Consider the following 14629-nt stretch of genomic DNA (forward strand, 5'->3'; position numbering starts at 1 on the left):
CGTCACTTTCTTCTGGCCATACAAAGGGCCCCCTACACTCCTAGAGACCTGACGCCCTATGAATCCATCTGTCACAAAAGGGAACCTGTGCGACACACCCTCTCCCTCCTGTACAACCTATTGAGTAGTCAGGAGGAGGAGTCGACCCCCCTATTTATCCTTAAATGGGAGAGGGACTTAGGCATCACATTTACCCCACAACAGATAGGGAAGATCCTGACCTTAGTACATAAAAATTCGTGGTATTCCAAAGTCAATCATATTCTCCGGATGGAAGAATTGACCGCCACCCTTCACAACACTGAAGAGGCATTTAGTGTTACATGGAGGCCCTGGAGGTATTTTACTGGTACTCGAGACTACATTCGGGAGGTGAGCATCGCCCCTGTCCCAGAAAACCACTGAACATCTAACGTTTACCTATGTAGGCCATGTCTGCCCTGGGTGGCATTCCCCCCCTCCCTTTTTGTCTTTATTTTTCTTTTTTTCCCCGCCGCCATCCCCCCTTTCTCCGTCTTTGCACTCTCTTCTCCCCCCGATTCAGGGTCCGGACAGGACAATATAGACATATAAGTAACCGGTTCTAGTCTACCAACCCTCTCATCGGAATGACGGGAGTACTTGGAGGACCCGATCACACTGGAAGAAGTCCAGATGGCCGTGGGACCTCCGAAGGTGGGTAAGGCTCCGGGCCCTGACGGATATACCGCACAATACTATAAGACCTTCCTCCCAATTCTCGGCCCGCGCTTGGTGAATTTATTTAATACTCTGAGCTCGAATGGGGATTTTCCTCAGGATACCCTTAGAGCCCACATCTCGTTGATACCTAAGGAGGGCAAAGACCCTGGCCTATGTGGAAGCTACAGACCCATTTCCCTCCTAAATTCGGTCCTAAAACTATTCTCTAAAATCCTCGCCACGTGATTGGCACATCACTTGCAGTCCCTTATACATATTGACCAGTTAGGTTTTATTCCCATCAGGGAAGATAGGGACAACACCATTAAGGTGCTTACCCTGGTCCATAAAGTAAAGTCATCTGGGACCCCTTGTCTTTTCGTGAGTACTGATGCCGAGAAGGCTTTTGATCCGGTCAAATGGACATTCATGTTCTCGGTCCTTCGCCATATAGGTCTGAGTGAACGGATGCTGGCATGGATAAGTAAGATATACTCACGCCCTTCAGCTCAAGTCAAAGCAAATGGGGTGCTCTCATCTCCCCTTGACATCGGGAATGGGACCAGACAGGGTTGCCCCCTGTCGCCACTATTATTCGCACTGTCATTGGAACCCTTTCTCTCCACAATTCGACAAAACTCAGACATAATGGGACTCCGAATGGGTACTATTGAGTGCAAGATATCTGCCTACGCGGATGACATGCTGTTCTCGCTGACGAATCCCAGAGTTTCCTTTCCAAATCTCCTTCGGGAATTCCAGATATACGGGATACTTCTTGAAATCAGAGGCCATGGAGGTTGCAGTCCCCCCGCAAACGTTAATAGACTTGCAGTCCAATTTTCGATTTAAATGGACCCATACAGCCCTTAAGTACTTAGGTACTTACATTCCACCAGACACCGTGCGTACGTTTATGTTGAACTTCCCCCCACCCCTTGTCACTAAGATCCGCAGTTTGCTTCACGGGTGGCATTCTGGCCTCCATTCCTGCTTCAGGAGATGCAATCTCATTAAATTGAACATACTCCCTAAATTTACCTATCTTTTCCAATCTCTCCCGATCCAGATTCCAGTCCCGTTTTTTAAACAAGCTCAATGCTTGCTCACTCAATTTAACTGGGCCCACAAAAATTCCAGACTTAAGCGGTCACAGCTGACATTGTCTAAACAACAGGGAGGGTTGGTTCTCCCTGACTTGCGACGCTACTACCTGGCCTCCCATCTGGGGCGTGTATTGGACTGGAATCGAAACAAACTTTCTAAGCTCACTCCCGAATTCCGCTAAGAAGCGCCATGTGGTGCTATAAGGATTTACCCACAGAATTGACGTCACATCCCACTATAGGGGCTTAGTTGAAAGTCAGTCACCTGATCGCTACCCAAAACACACTCACGTCTTTTACTTCCCCCCTATTCCCTATACGTGGCCATCCGAACTTTGAACCGGGGACCCACTTAGAAATTCCAACCTAGACAATGCATCTAAATTCGTCATTGATGGAAAATGGCCTCCTTTCTCAACCCTAACAGATCTGACAGGGCTTTTCCAACTGCCTTTTTGGAGAGCAGCGCAACGACATCATTTTCTCCATTCCATCCCCAATCCTCAAACGTTCGCCCGCCCTCAGATGGAGTTTGAGACTCTATGCAGGAGCGAAGGCCCTTTGGCCCACATTCTCTCTCAAACAGATTACCCACACTTAACCTGTCTGTCCAACTGGGAAAAGGACCTTAATTGCTCGTTTTCCCCAGCACAGAGACAACGCATTATCACTTTGGCTCTCAAAACCTTGCTGTGCACGAAGATACAGGAGACTAATTTTAAACTTCTCACCAGGTGGTATTTGACACCATCAAAGCTGCATAAATGTTTCCCCTCTTCCTCGAACATATGCTGGAGGTGTGGAATAGAAGAGGGCACGTTGCTCCACTTTTTTGGTCTTGCCCCAGCTTGGTGGACTTCTGGACAGAGATCCAATGCATAACACAAAAATTCACAGACTTCTCCATCCCGGAAGAGGCTGCATTCTTTCTCTTGCACCATTCACAGATTCCCATTAAGAAGTACAAAAAAATCTATTTTACGGCATGTGATAAATGCGGCGAAATCCTGCATCCCTCTCTAATGGAAAAAATGTTCCCCCCCTTTCATTACTCACTGCCTTAGGAAAATAGAGGACATTAAAAAAATGGAGGACTTGATCCTCACATCACAAGGTAAACAAGAATTTTTTAAACAAACCTGGGACATCTGGAATACCTTTATATTCTCGCTGGAAGGATGTCGCCTGCTATCGCCTTATTGCTCTGAGCTTTCCTTGACTGGCCCCTTGGACAGTGGCTGCCATCGTGTCTCGTCCCCTCTTCTCCTTTCCTCATCTTTCACCCCTTCTCTTTTCTACCTTCCTCCCCTATCTCTCACCCCCTTCACGCCCTCTCTCTTTTGAAAAAAGTGGAAAATTGGGAATGACGGCCCCACCCCCCCCCTCTGGATGGATTATGCCAGAGGGACCTTGGGTTTGTGTGACCCTGGATCTCGGTACAGTACTTTATCCGTGCCTCGAATCATTGTGATTGATGGAAGGCAGACTCACAGTTGCGAATATACCTGTATCAAGTATTGTTCAGCTGCTTTTTACTCTGTATTTCTCTGTTGCATTATGTTCTTGGGGGACCGTCTTCCCCTGTTTTTGGAGAAAAAATTATATTTGAAAAAAAAAAGAAGCCTACGACACCTGGTATTCCCAGACGGTCTCCCATCCAGGCATTAACCAGGCCCGACCCTGCTTAACTTCCAAGATCAGATGAGATGGAATAGATTCAGGGTGATGTGGCCGTAGCCAATATCTTCAGGCACTCTCAACTCTCTTGACAAACGCCAAGATGGTCACCTTGGGAACAAGCGGAAAAAAAATAGGTCAACGGCAACAACATAAAAAGAAGCCTACGGCATCTGGAAATCCCAGGCGGTCTCCCATCCAGGTACTAAACTGGTCCCAACCCTGCTTAGCCTCTGAGATCAGATGAGATTGGGCTCTTTCAGAGTGATGTGGCCGTAGGAGATTTCTTCAGGCACTCTCATCCCTCTTGACTAACGCCAAGATGGTCACCTTGGGAAACAAACAAAAAAAAACAAGTCAACGCCAACAACATAAGAAGAAGTCTACAGCACCTAGTATTCCCAGGTGGTCTCCCATCCAGGTATTAACAAGGCCCGACCCTGTTTAGTCTCTGAGATCAGACGAAATCTGGTGCTTTCAGGGTTATGTGGCCATAGGCGAGCTCTTCAGGCACTCTCAACCCTCTTGACAAACACCAAGATGGTCACCTTGGTAAACAAGCAAAAAAAAAAACAAGTCAACGCCAACAACATAAAAAGAAGCCTACAGCACCTAGTATTCCCAGGTGGTCTCCAATCCAGGTACTAGCAAAGCCCGATCCTGTTTAGCCTCTGAGATCAGAGGAGATCGGGCGCTTTCAGGGTGTTGTGCCCGTAGGCAATTTCTTTGTGCACTCTCAACCCTCTTGACACATGCCAAGATGGTCACCTTGGGAAATAAGGGAATAAAAACAGGTCGACGCCGACAACATAATGAGAAGCCTACGGCACCTGGTATTCCCAGGCTGTCTCCCATCCAGGTACTAACCAGGCCCATCGCTGCTTAGCCTCTGAGATCAGATGAGATTGGGCTCTTTCAGGGGGATTTGGCCGTAGGCACTCTCTTTGGGCACTCTGAAGCCTCTTGACAAAGGCCAAGATGGTCACCTTGGGAAACAAGCTAAAAAAAACAGGTAAAAAAAACAACATAAAAAGAAACCTTCGGCATCCAGTATTCCCAGACGATCTCCCAATCAAGACACTAACCAGACCAGATCCTTCTATGGCACCTGGTCTTCCCAGGCAGTCTCCCATCCAGGTACTAACCAGGCCTGACGCTGCTTAGCCTCTGAAATCAGACGAGATCGGGTGCTGTCAGGGTGATGTGGCCATAAGCGTTCTCTTCAAGACACGCCCAACCCTCTTGACAAACGCCAAGATGGTCGCCTTGAGAAACAAGCGAAAAAAACAGGTCAAAGCCAACAACATAAAAAAAAGCCTATGGGCTTACAGCGGACCTTAAAAGATGGGACCCAGTAGCTCTGTCATGGTTCGGACGCTGTAATGTGTTGAAGATGAACGCGATGCCACGACTTCTGTATCTACTACAAGCCTTACCTATCAAAATACCCCAGACTTCCTTTCATGCGGTTCGCTTAATCTTTATCAAGTTCCTCTGGCGCGGCAAACATACGCGTATTGGAAGGGTAATGCTATTGCGACCGAAATTGCGGGAGGTGTTGGCTTCCCGGACCCTGCTCTATATTACACAGCGACGCACATGACATGGGTGGTTGACTGGTGCCGGCATGGGGAACTGAAGCTATAGGTCAAGCTAGAGCAGGAGATGGCGCGGGTTCCACTGGCTGGTCTGCCTTGGGTGGGGAGGCCATTGGAGCCCTGTGTGACTACTCACCCGTTCATTGGCCCCTCGCTCGCCGAGATGGATAGTTTTTTTCACCTTTCCCACCTGACTAACTTCCCTTCTCCTATGACCCCAATTATTGGACATCCTAGATTCCCTCCGGGCCTCTCTGACCAGGCCTTTACCAGGCAAGCCCCGAAAGGGCTTCTGAGAGCTGCCCTATTTCTTGAACTAACGGGCTGGATTCCCATGGGGACCATAATGCAAGAGCAAGTACCTGTTGCATTGGATAGCTGGAGAGCTAGACAGCTAATCCATTTTCTCGGATCACTACTTAACCATTCGTTCTTCTCTAGACAATTCCACCCCTTCGAGGAACTTTGCCTGGATGGTGGCCCATTTCGTGGTTCCCTCTCTAGGTCCTACCAAATCCTGACAGAAGCACAATCCTCCACGGATCCGCCCTTCCTAGCTAAATGGAAATGGGACTTACAAACTACATTCTCCAAACCATAAAAGGACAGAATACTCTTTTTCGCCCCTAAGTCGTCACTCTGCAGTAAATATCAGGAGATCTCATATAAGCTGATTACACGCTGGTATCGTACACCGGTGGTGTTGGCCAAAATATTCCCCGGTCAATCTGACTGCTGCTGGCGCTGTGAGCAACAGGCTGGCACCATTCTCCACATTTTCTGGGAATGCCCTAAATTACAAACATTCTGGAAGCCTGTCCTGAGACTCATCCACAAGTTCACAGACATTTCCTTAGCCAATGATCCTGCAGCAGTTCTTCTCAATCTAACTCCTATGTCAAAAAAGCGTTATCATAAGTCCTTACTTAAACATCTCCTCAATGCAGCTAGGGCCTGCATCCCAAGTCAGTGGAAACTGCAATCTGCTCCAACGGTGACCCAATGGTTCGCAAGGGTAAATGATATTGAACGAATGGAAGATCTGACTGCCACAATGAGGGATAAAACGTAGGAGCATGGGAACAGATGGTTCTACTGGACCCAGTTTCGCTTTTCGGAAGAATACCTCCGCGAGACATAGTAAGCTCATGGTGATCGTTGGAGATCGCTGTTCCAAATGTTGGACAGCTGATGACCTGGTGAGCCGAGGGCGTCTCTTGCTCCCTGGGAAGGGACCCCACCCTATCCACTCTACCCACGACACCCCCTTACCCCTTCTTTTCCTTTTCTGCCATTTCCTTCCCCAATCTTCTCTTTCCCCTTCTCCCTCCTTTCAGTTCTACTATTTCCCTTCTTAATTCAAAAAAGGAAAAGAAAATGGTATGTTCCGACCCCATTTGACTACTACACAATACTCTTCCCCTATCTATGGATATCTAAACTCTTCGAGGGTAGCAGGGCTAGTATCAATAATATTTTAAGTGGTAGAGGATCCCAACGAGATGGAGCTTTAATCTCATCTTGATATGACCGCAAAGCTGTACACGTGCTATTCTCCTCGGACTTCTTACCATTGGCTCTGATATCCATGCAATATGATCGTTTGTTTGTAACTATTTGTATCACACATTCTATGAAGTTGCCTTTGTATTGTATGTCGCATACTACTAAATAAAAATAAAAAAAAAGAAGCCTATGGCACCTGGTATTCCCAGGCGGTCTCCCATCCAGGTACTAACCAGGCCCGACACTGTTTAGCCTCCGAGATCAGATGAGATTGGGCGCTTTCAGGGTGATGGGGCAGTAGGTGATCTCTTCGGGCACTCTCAACCCTCTTGACAAACGCCAAGATGGTCACCTTGGAAAACAAGTGAAAAAAAAAACAGGTCAAGGCCAACAACATAAAAAGAAGCCTACAGCACCTAGTATTCCCAGGTGGTCTCCAATCCAGGTACTAGCAAGGCCCAACCCTGTTTAGCTTCTGAGATCAGAGGAGATTGGGCGCTTTCAGGGTTATGTGCCCATAGGCAATCTCTTTGGGCATTCTCAACCCTCTTGACAAATGCCAAGATAGTCACCTTGAGATACAAGCGGAAAAAAAACAGGTCAATGTCAACAACATAAAAAGAAGAATACGGCACCTGGTATTCCAACGCCATCTCCCATCCAGGTACTAACTAGGCCCAACCCTTCTTAGCCTCAGAGAAGAGAAGAGATAGGGCTCTTTCAGGGTGATGCTGCTGTAAGCGATCTCTTTGGGCACTCTCAACCCTCTTGACAAATGCCAAGATGGTCACCTTGGGAAACAAGCGAAAAAAAAAAAAAAGAATCAACGCCAACAACATAAAAAGAAGCCTACAATAACTGGTATTCCCAGGTGGTCTCCCATACAGGTACTAACCAGGCCCGACTCTTCTTAGCCTCCAAGATCAGACCAGATTGGGTTCTTTCAGAGTGATGTGGCCATAGGCAATCTCTTCAGGCACTCTCAACCCTCTTGACAAACACCAAGATGGTCACTTTGGGAAACAAGCGAAAAAAAAACAGATCAACGCCAACAACATAAAAAGAAGTCTACGACACCTGGTATTCCCAGGCGGTCTCCCATCCAGGTACTAACAAGGCCCAACTCTTCTTAGCCTCCAACATCAAACGAGATTGGGTGCTTGCCCGTAGGCAATCTCTTCAGGCACTTTCAACCCTCTTGACAAACGCCAAGATGGTCACCTTGGGAAACAAGCAAAAAAATAAAAAATAAGTTGGAAGCTAGAGACAATACAGCCCGAGTCCTCAATTTAATCCATGCGGCGCATGTACAGGGAAGGCCCTTGCTTATGTTGTCAATGGACGCGGAGAAGGCCTTTGACAGGGTGGCCTGGCATTTTATGCAGGCCACCCTGGAACATATAGGTCTTGGTCCCAACATGATGAGCTGGGTAATGTCGCTTTACTCCACGCCGTCGGCAGCGGTACGGGTGAATGAGTGGTGCTCGGACTCTTTCCCCATCACTAATGGGACGAGGCAGGGGTGCCCTCTGTCTCCCCTAAGTTTTATTCTGACACTGGAACCACTTATGTGTCACGTTCGGAATGACCCGAATATTACTGGCATATCCAAACCCTCGGCACACCACAAAATTGTGGCGTACGCTGACGATCTAATTTTTTTCGACTCCAATCCACACATTTTGCTTCCCAATATACTCGCGTCTCTCTGGCGATACGGCAGCCTATCAAACTATAAAATCAATTGCGCCAAGTCGGCTGTATTGAATATATCGGTCCCGGATGGTGAGGCCAAGAGGCTCCGCTACGCTTTTCCATTCTACTGGGCTGAAAAATCTATACGTTACCTGGACGTTGACATCACAGCGGATTTAGCGCAATTGTACCCGCTTAATTTTGTCCCTCTCCTGAATAGACTGAAATCTGATTTGGGAAACTGGCATGCTTTAACACTGACCTGCTTCGGGCGCTGTAATGCATTCAAAATTACGGCCCTCCTGCGGATCTTATACTTGTTCCAGACATTACCGATCCGGTTACCCCCAATTTTTTTCAGACAACTGCAGGTGCTGCTCCGGGACTTTATTTGGGCGCGCAAACCGCCCAGAGCCCATTTGCAATTGCTTGCCAGACCAAAGGACAAGGGGGGTCTGGGTCTCCCAGATCTGAGACAATACTACAGAGCGACTCTGCTAGCGAGAGTCGTTGATTGGCATTGTAATGGCCCACACAAGCAGTGGGTGGAGATGGAGATTGAGGATGGATCCATTCCCCTATTGACCCCCCCCCATGGCTCCTGTCCTCCCAACCAAAAGACCTCAGAGATCACCCCATAGTGGGAGCTACGTAGGCTGTTGTGCGGAGGTTGTTCCGCTGCGCACACATTGCTCCCCTGCCGTCACCAATGACTCCGGTTATAGGTAATCCAGACTTCCCACCAGGATTTACCAACAAGAAACTGCGACAGTTGACAGTGGTGGTGAAACAGCGTCTGGGAGATGTGTGGCCCTCGGGAGGGCTCCCGACCACGCAAACTGTCGCCGAGCTTTCTGACCCTCCGCTTGACTTGTTTTGTGCTTATCAACTTCGTCACTTTCTTCTGGAGACCTGACGCCCCATGAATCCATCTGTCACAAAAGGGAACCTGTGCGACACACCCTCTCCCTCCTGTACAACCTATTGAGTAGTCAGGAGGAGGAGTCGACCCCACCATTTATCCACAAATGGGAGAGGGACTTAGACATCACATTTACCCCACAACAGATAGGGAAGATCCTGACCTTAGTACATAAAGCTTCCATCGCAAACCAATATCAAGAATCAGGATACAAGATAGTCTCACACTGGTATAGAGTCCCTTACCTTCTGAATAGATGGATCCCGGATGTTTGTTGGAGGTGCAATTCAGATACGGGGACCATGGGACACCTTTTCTGGGCATGCCCGGCCTTGAGGAACTTTTGGGTTCCCAGCAGCGTGCCTTCTACACTTGACCGACCAGCCTGTTCGAAAATACTAAAAAACCCTCACAATGCAACTACTGAACGCCGCCCCTGCCTGCATTCCCGCACTGTGGAGGCAGCCTCAGCCCCCATCCAAGGTGCTCTGGTATTCCAAAGTCAATCATATTCTCCTAATGGAAGAATTGACCGCCACCCTTCACAACACTGAAGAGGCATTTAGTGTTACATGGAGGCCCTGGAGGTATTTTACTAGTACTCGAGACTACATTCGGGAGGTGAGCAGCACCCCTGTCCCAGAAAACGACTAAACATCTAACTTTTACCTGATCTTGGAGGCTAAGAAGAGTCAGGCCTGCTTAGTACCTGGATGAGAGACCACCTGGGAATACCAGTTATTGTAGGCTTCTTTTTATGTTGTTGGCGTTGATTCGTTTTTTTTTTTTCGCTTGTTTCCCAAGGTGACCATCTTGGCATTTGTCAAGAGGGTTGAGAGTGCCCAAAAAGTTCGCTTACAGCAGCATCACCCTGAAACAGCCCTATCTCTTCTCATCTCTGAGGCTAAGAAGGGTTGGGCCTAGTTAGTCCCTGGATGGGAGATGGCTTTGGAATACCAGGTGCCGTAGTCTTCTTTTTATGTTGTTGGCGTTGACTTGTTTTTTTTTTTGTTTGTTTACCAAGGTGACCATCTTGGTGTTTGTCAAGAGGGTTGAGAGTGCCTGAAGAGCTCGGCTATGGCCACATAACCCTGAAAGCACCAGATCTCGTCTGATCTCAGAGACTAAACGGGGTTGGGCCTTGTTAATACCTGGATGGGAGACCACCTGGGAATACTAGGTGCTGTAGACTTCTTCTTATGTTGTTGGCGTTGACTTGATTTTTTTGTTTGTTTCCCAAGGTGACCATCTTGGCGTTAGTCAAGAGGGTTGAGAGTGCCTGAAAAAATCTCCTACGGCTACATCACCCTGAAAGAGCCCAATCTCATCTGATCTCAGAGGCTAAGCAGGGTTGGGACCAGTTTAGTACCTGGATGGGAGACCGCCTGGGATTTCCAGATGCTGTAGTCTTCTTTTTATGTTGTTGCCGTTGACCTATTTTTTTGACCATCTTGGCGTTTGTCAAGAGAGTTGAGAGTGCCTGAAGATATTGGCTACGGCCAAATCACCCTGAATCTGTTCCATCTCTTCTGATCTTGGAGGCTAAGCAGGGTCGGGCCTGGTTAATGCCTGGATGGGAGACCACCTGGGAATACCAGGTGTCGTAGGCTTCTTTTTTTTTTCAAATTAAATTTTTTCTCCAAATAGGGGAAGACGGTCCCCCGAGTACATAATGCAACAGAGAAATACAGAGCAAAAAGCAGCTGAACAATACTTGATACAGGTATATTCGCAACTGTGAGTCTGCCTTCCATCAATCACAATGATTCGAGGCACGGATAAAGTACTGTACCAAGATCCAGGGTCACACAAACCCCAGGTCCCTCCGGCATAATCCATCCAGAGGGGGGGTGGGGCCGTCATTCCCAATTTTCCACTCTTTCCAAAAGAGAGAGGTGGTGGAGGGGGTGAGAGATAGGGGAGGAAGGCAGAAAAGAGAAGGGTTGAAAGATCAGAAAAGGAGAAGAGGGGACGAGACACGATGGCAGCCACTGTCCAAGGGGCCAGTCAAGGAAAGATCAGAGCATTAAGGCGATAGCAGGCGACATCCTTCCAGCGAGAATATAAAGGTATTCCAGATGTCTCAGGTTTGTTTAAAAAATTCTTGTTTACCTTGTGATGTGAGGATCAAGTCCTCCATTTTTTTTAATGTCCTCTATTTTCCTAAGCCAGTGAGTAATGAAAGGGGGGGAACATTTTTTCCAATAGAGAGGGATGCAGGATTTCGCCGCATTTATCACATGCCGTAAAATAGATTTTTTTGTACTTCTTAATGGGAATCTGTGAATGGTGCAAGAGAAAGAATGCAGCCTCTTCCTGGATGGAAAAGTCTGTGAATTTTTGTGTTATGCATCGGATCTCTGTCCAGAAGTCCACCAAGCTGGGGCAGGACCAAAAAATGTGGAGCAAAATGCCCTCTTCTTCTCCACACCTCCAGCATATGTTCGAGGAAGAGGGGAAACATTTCTGCAGCTTTGATGGTGTCAAATACCACCTGGTGAGAAGTTTAAAATTAGTCTCCTGTATCTTCGTGCACAGCGACATTTTGAGAGCCAAAGTGATAATGCGTTGTCTCTGTGCTGGGGAAAATTAGCAATTAAGGTCCTTTTCCCAGTTGGACAGACAGGTTAAGTGTGGGTAATCTGTTTGAGAGAGAATGTGGGCCAAAGGGCCTTCGCTCCTGCATAGAGTCTCAAACTCCGTCTGAGGGCGGGCGAACGTTTGAGGATTGGGGATGGAATAGAGAAAATGATGTCGTTGCGCCGCTCTCCAAAAAGGCAGTTGGAAAAGCCCTGTCGGATCTGTTAGGGTTGAGAAAGAAAGGTTAGTGTATAGAGAGAGTCGAGTGTATATAGAAAGGACAGTGCATATAGAGAAACTAGTGTATACAGAAGACAGGCTTGGGTATACATCAAAGCTGACAGTGTATACAGAAGACTGGGTAGTGCATACAGAGAGTCTATTGGGTAAAGAAGACAGGCTGGTGTATTCTAGCTAGTTTTTACAGTCTAATGTATACAGAAGACAGGCTGTGGTATACTTGAGGGTTTAGTGTATTCAGAGAGTCTAGTGTACAGAGATGCAAGGGTGTACAGAGAAGCGAGAAGCTAGTATATATAAGGCTAGTAAATACAGGCTAGTGAATACAGAATACAGACTCGTGTATGCAGATAGGCTTGAGTATACAGAGATGCTAGAGTAAACAATGAGGCTGGGGTACACAGAGAGGCTAATTTAAAGAGAGGCTAGTATATACAAAGAGAGGTTAGTGTATAGAGAGAGTCGCGTGTATACAGATAAGGACAGTGCATATAGAGAGACTAGTGTATACAGAAGACAGGCTTCCAAGCTGACAGTGTATACAGAAGACTGGGTAGTGTATACAGAGATTCTAGTGGGTACAGAAGACAGGCTGGTGTATTCTAGCTAGTGTTTACAGTCTAGTGTATACAGAAGACAGGCTGTGGTATACAGAGGGTTTAGTGTATTACAGAGATGCAAGGGTGTACAGAGAAGCTAGTATATATAGAAGACTACAGCATACAGAAGAAAGGCTAGTGAATACAGAATAAAGGCTGGCTTCTACGGAGAGGCTACCACTACGGAGATGCAGAACACTATCTAGGGTATATAGAGAGGCTAGATTATACAGAGAGGCTAGTGCATAGAGTGAAGCTATTGTATATAGAAGCCTGGTTAGTGTATACAGAGAAGCTAGTGTGTACAGAAGAAAGGCTAGACAGGCTATAAAGAGAGACAAGTTTTTACAGAAGACAGTTTGGGGTATACAGAGATGCTAGTTTATACAGAGAGACTAATGTATACAGAAGACAGGCTAGGGCATACAGAAGACAGAAGACGGGCTAGTGTATTCAGAACATAGGCTAGTGTATATCGAAGACAGGCTATTGTATGCAGAAGACCGGCTAGTGTAAACATACTGGTGTATATAGAGAGGCTAGTGAATTTAGAGGGTAGGCTAAGTGATAACAGAAGACAATCTGGGCTATACAGAGACATCTCATCATTTCATCTAGCTCACATCTCTAATGGAGTTTGTCTCATTGCCATGTTATGCCTTTTCATTCTTATGCTAAATATAGATCACTACACGATTTTAATCATCCACATCAAGCATGCAATAAAACTATCATACATCAAAATAAACCATGTACTCTTTTGCTCTATTTTGCATATTTGTACCGGAACTGTGAGTATGTGACAGTCCTGACACACCATCCTGACTTATTTTTCTTTATTTCTTATTAGAAATGGAGAGTACTATCTCAAAATCCGCTTAAATCTATTCACTTCCATGAGTTCTACCGCTTATTGTACCTTAATGCAAAATGTTCACAAAACCATCCATTTGCTACCAGACATGCTGCACATACTAAGAGTAATGTAACTATCGCTCTCTAACGATGTAAACAGTTTTATTGCCTTTCTGACATTGACCGAGTATCTCTGACATTAACTGAGTATCTCTCGGCACTATGATCTTAATAATAATAATAATAGGATTGTGTAATGCAACGATCAACTAGTCTAATATAAGCTTTCTCATTGGTACCGGCATATCCTTTAAATTTAGACTAACGCAACCATTTCTCGGCCATTTTCAAGCTAAGCTTTCAATCTCTTACCTTTGAACAGCGATACTTCCTCCCTACAATATTAAGCCATTTAAATGTCCTGTTGATCGCCTATATTATACAACTCTCTGAAAAGCCTATATGTAGAGAATAAAACTAGTCTTACATCTTAATAAAACAGTTTTATTGCTCAACCAGTATCAGCTGTCATGTACTGTATTACTTCTTTTTCTCCACCTTATCTGTCACAGTTAAAACACAGTGACAAAACATTTCTTTTTACCGCAGCAAAATGTGAGAAAAGCAGTGTAAGCCGTCTTTCTGCCATATGCAACCATCTCTCGTTACCTCTATGCAATAAGATTCTCTTTCCAGTGGAAACGGATAACAGTCAGTGTAAGCCGTCTTCGTGCGTAACAAAATTAATGGAACGATTTACACGTTAGAATTTGCAAGCTACGTCAATTTTCTATTAAATAGAGTACCTTTGCATTTATCCCTTGACTTTGCAACTATCCCTTGATCCCTTTTGTGTATTCACTTTATCTCGACCTATATATACTGCCTCAATATTTTCCTAATTTGTTTTGCTATACTTATTATTATTATATTATAGAGATTACTAACTCTAAATCTTTGTAAACCTAACCATAGTTATAATGTCTACAGCTAATTTTACGTTAAAGCAAAATTCACACAAAACCATCTTTTTAAAACCTTTTACACACTGCACATTAAGATTACTGCAACCATCTCTCGCTACCTCTATGCAATAGGATTCTCTTTCTGACTCTATTTTGTGTATTACTTCTTCTCCACATTAACTGTCACACTGATAACCATTTGTAA

At 45.9% G+C, this 14629-nt stretch overlaps 11 pseudogenes; 2 read left to right on the top strand and 9 right to left on the bottom strand.

The window, feature by feature from the left end:
- Positions 1-3407: 3407 nt before the first annotated feature.
- LOC143942583 (5S ribosomal RNA) lies at positions 3408-3526 on the bottom strand (annotated as a pseudogene).
- Positions 3527-3625: 99 nt separating this feature from the next.
- Positions 3626-3745, bottom strand: LOC143952068 (5S ribosomal RNA; annotated as a pseudogene).
- Positions 3746-3844: 99 nt separating this feature from the next.
- On the bottom strand, positions 3845-3963 carry LOC143947624 (5S ribosomal RNA; annotated as a pseudogene).
- Positions 3964-4064: 101 nt separating this feature from the next.
- Positions 4065-4183, bottom strand: LOC143951858 (5S ribosomal RNA; annotated as a pseudogene).
- Positions 4184-4282: 99 nt separating this feature from the next.
- LOC143942955 (5S ribosomal RNA) lies at positions 4283-4401 on the bottom strand (annotated as a pseudogene).
- Positions 4402-4560: 159 nt separating this feature from the next.
- Positions 4561-4679, bottom strand: LOC143947934 (5S ribosomal RNA; annotated as a pseudogene).
- Positions 4680-6752: 2073 nt separating this feature from the next.
- On the bottom strand, positions 6753-6871 carry LOC143957445 (5S ribosomal RNA; annotated as a pseudogene).
- Positions 6872-6972: 101 nt separating this feature from the next.
- On the bottom strand, positions 6973-7091 carry LOC143950056 (5S ribosomal RNA; annotated as a pseudogene).
- A 323-nt stretch (positions 7092-7414) lies between these two features.
- LOC143945967 (5S ribosomal RNA) lies at positions 7415-7533 on the bottom strand (annotated as a pseudogene).
- A 2725-nt stretch (positions 7534-10258) lies between these two features.
- Positions 10259-10377, top strand: LOC143945216 (5S ribosomal RNA; annotated as a pseudogene).
- Positions 10378-10676: 299 nt separating this feature from the next.
- Positions 10677-10795, top strand: LOC143952046 (5S ribosomal RNA; annotated as a pseudogene).
- Positions 10796-14629: the final 3834 nt, after the last annotated feature.

The sequence above is a fragment of the Lithobates pipiens genome, unplaced genomic scaffold (genome assembly GCF_037356315.1).
Source record: "Lithobates pipiens isolate NorthernLeopardFrog02 unplaced genomic scaffold, aLitPip1_a1.2 Scaffold_10, whole genome shotgun sequence".
NCBI classification, from domain to species: Eukaryota; Metazoa; Chordata; class Amphibia; order Anura; family Ranidae; genus Lithobates; species Lithobates pipiens.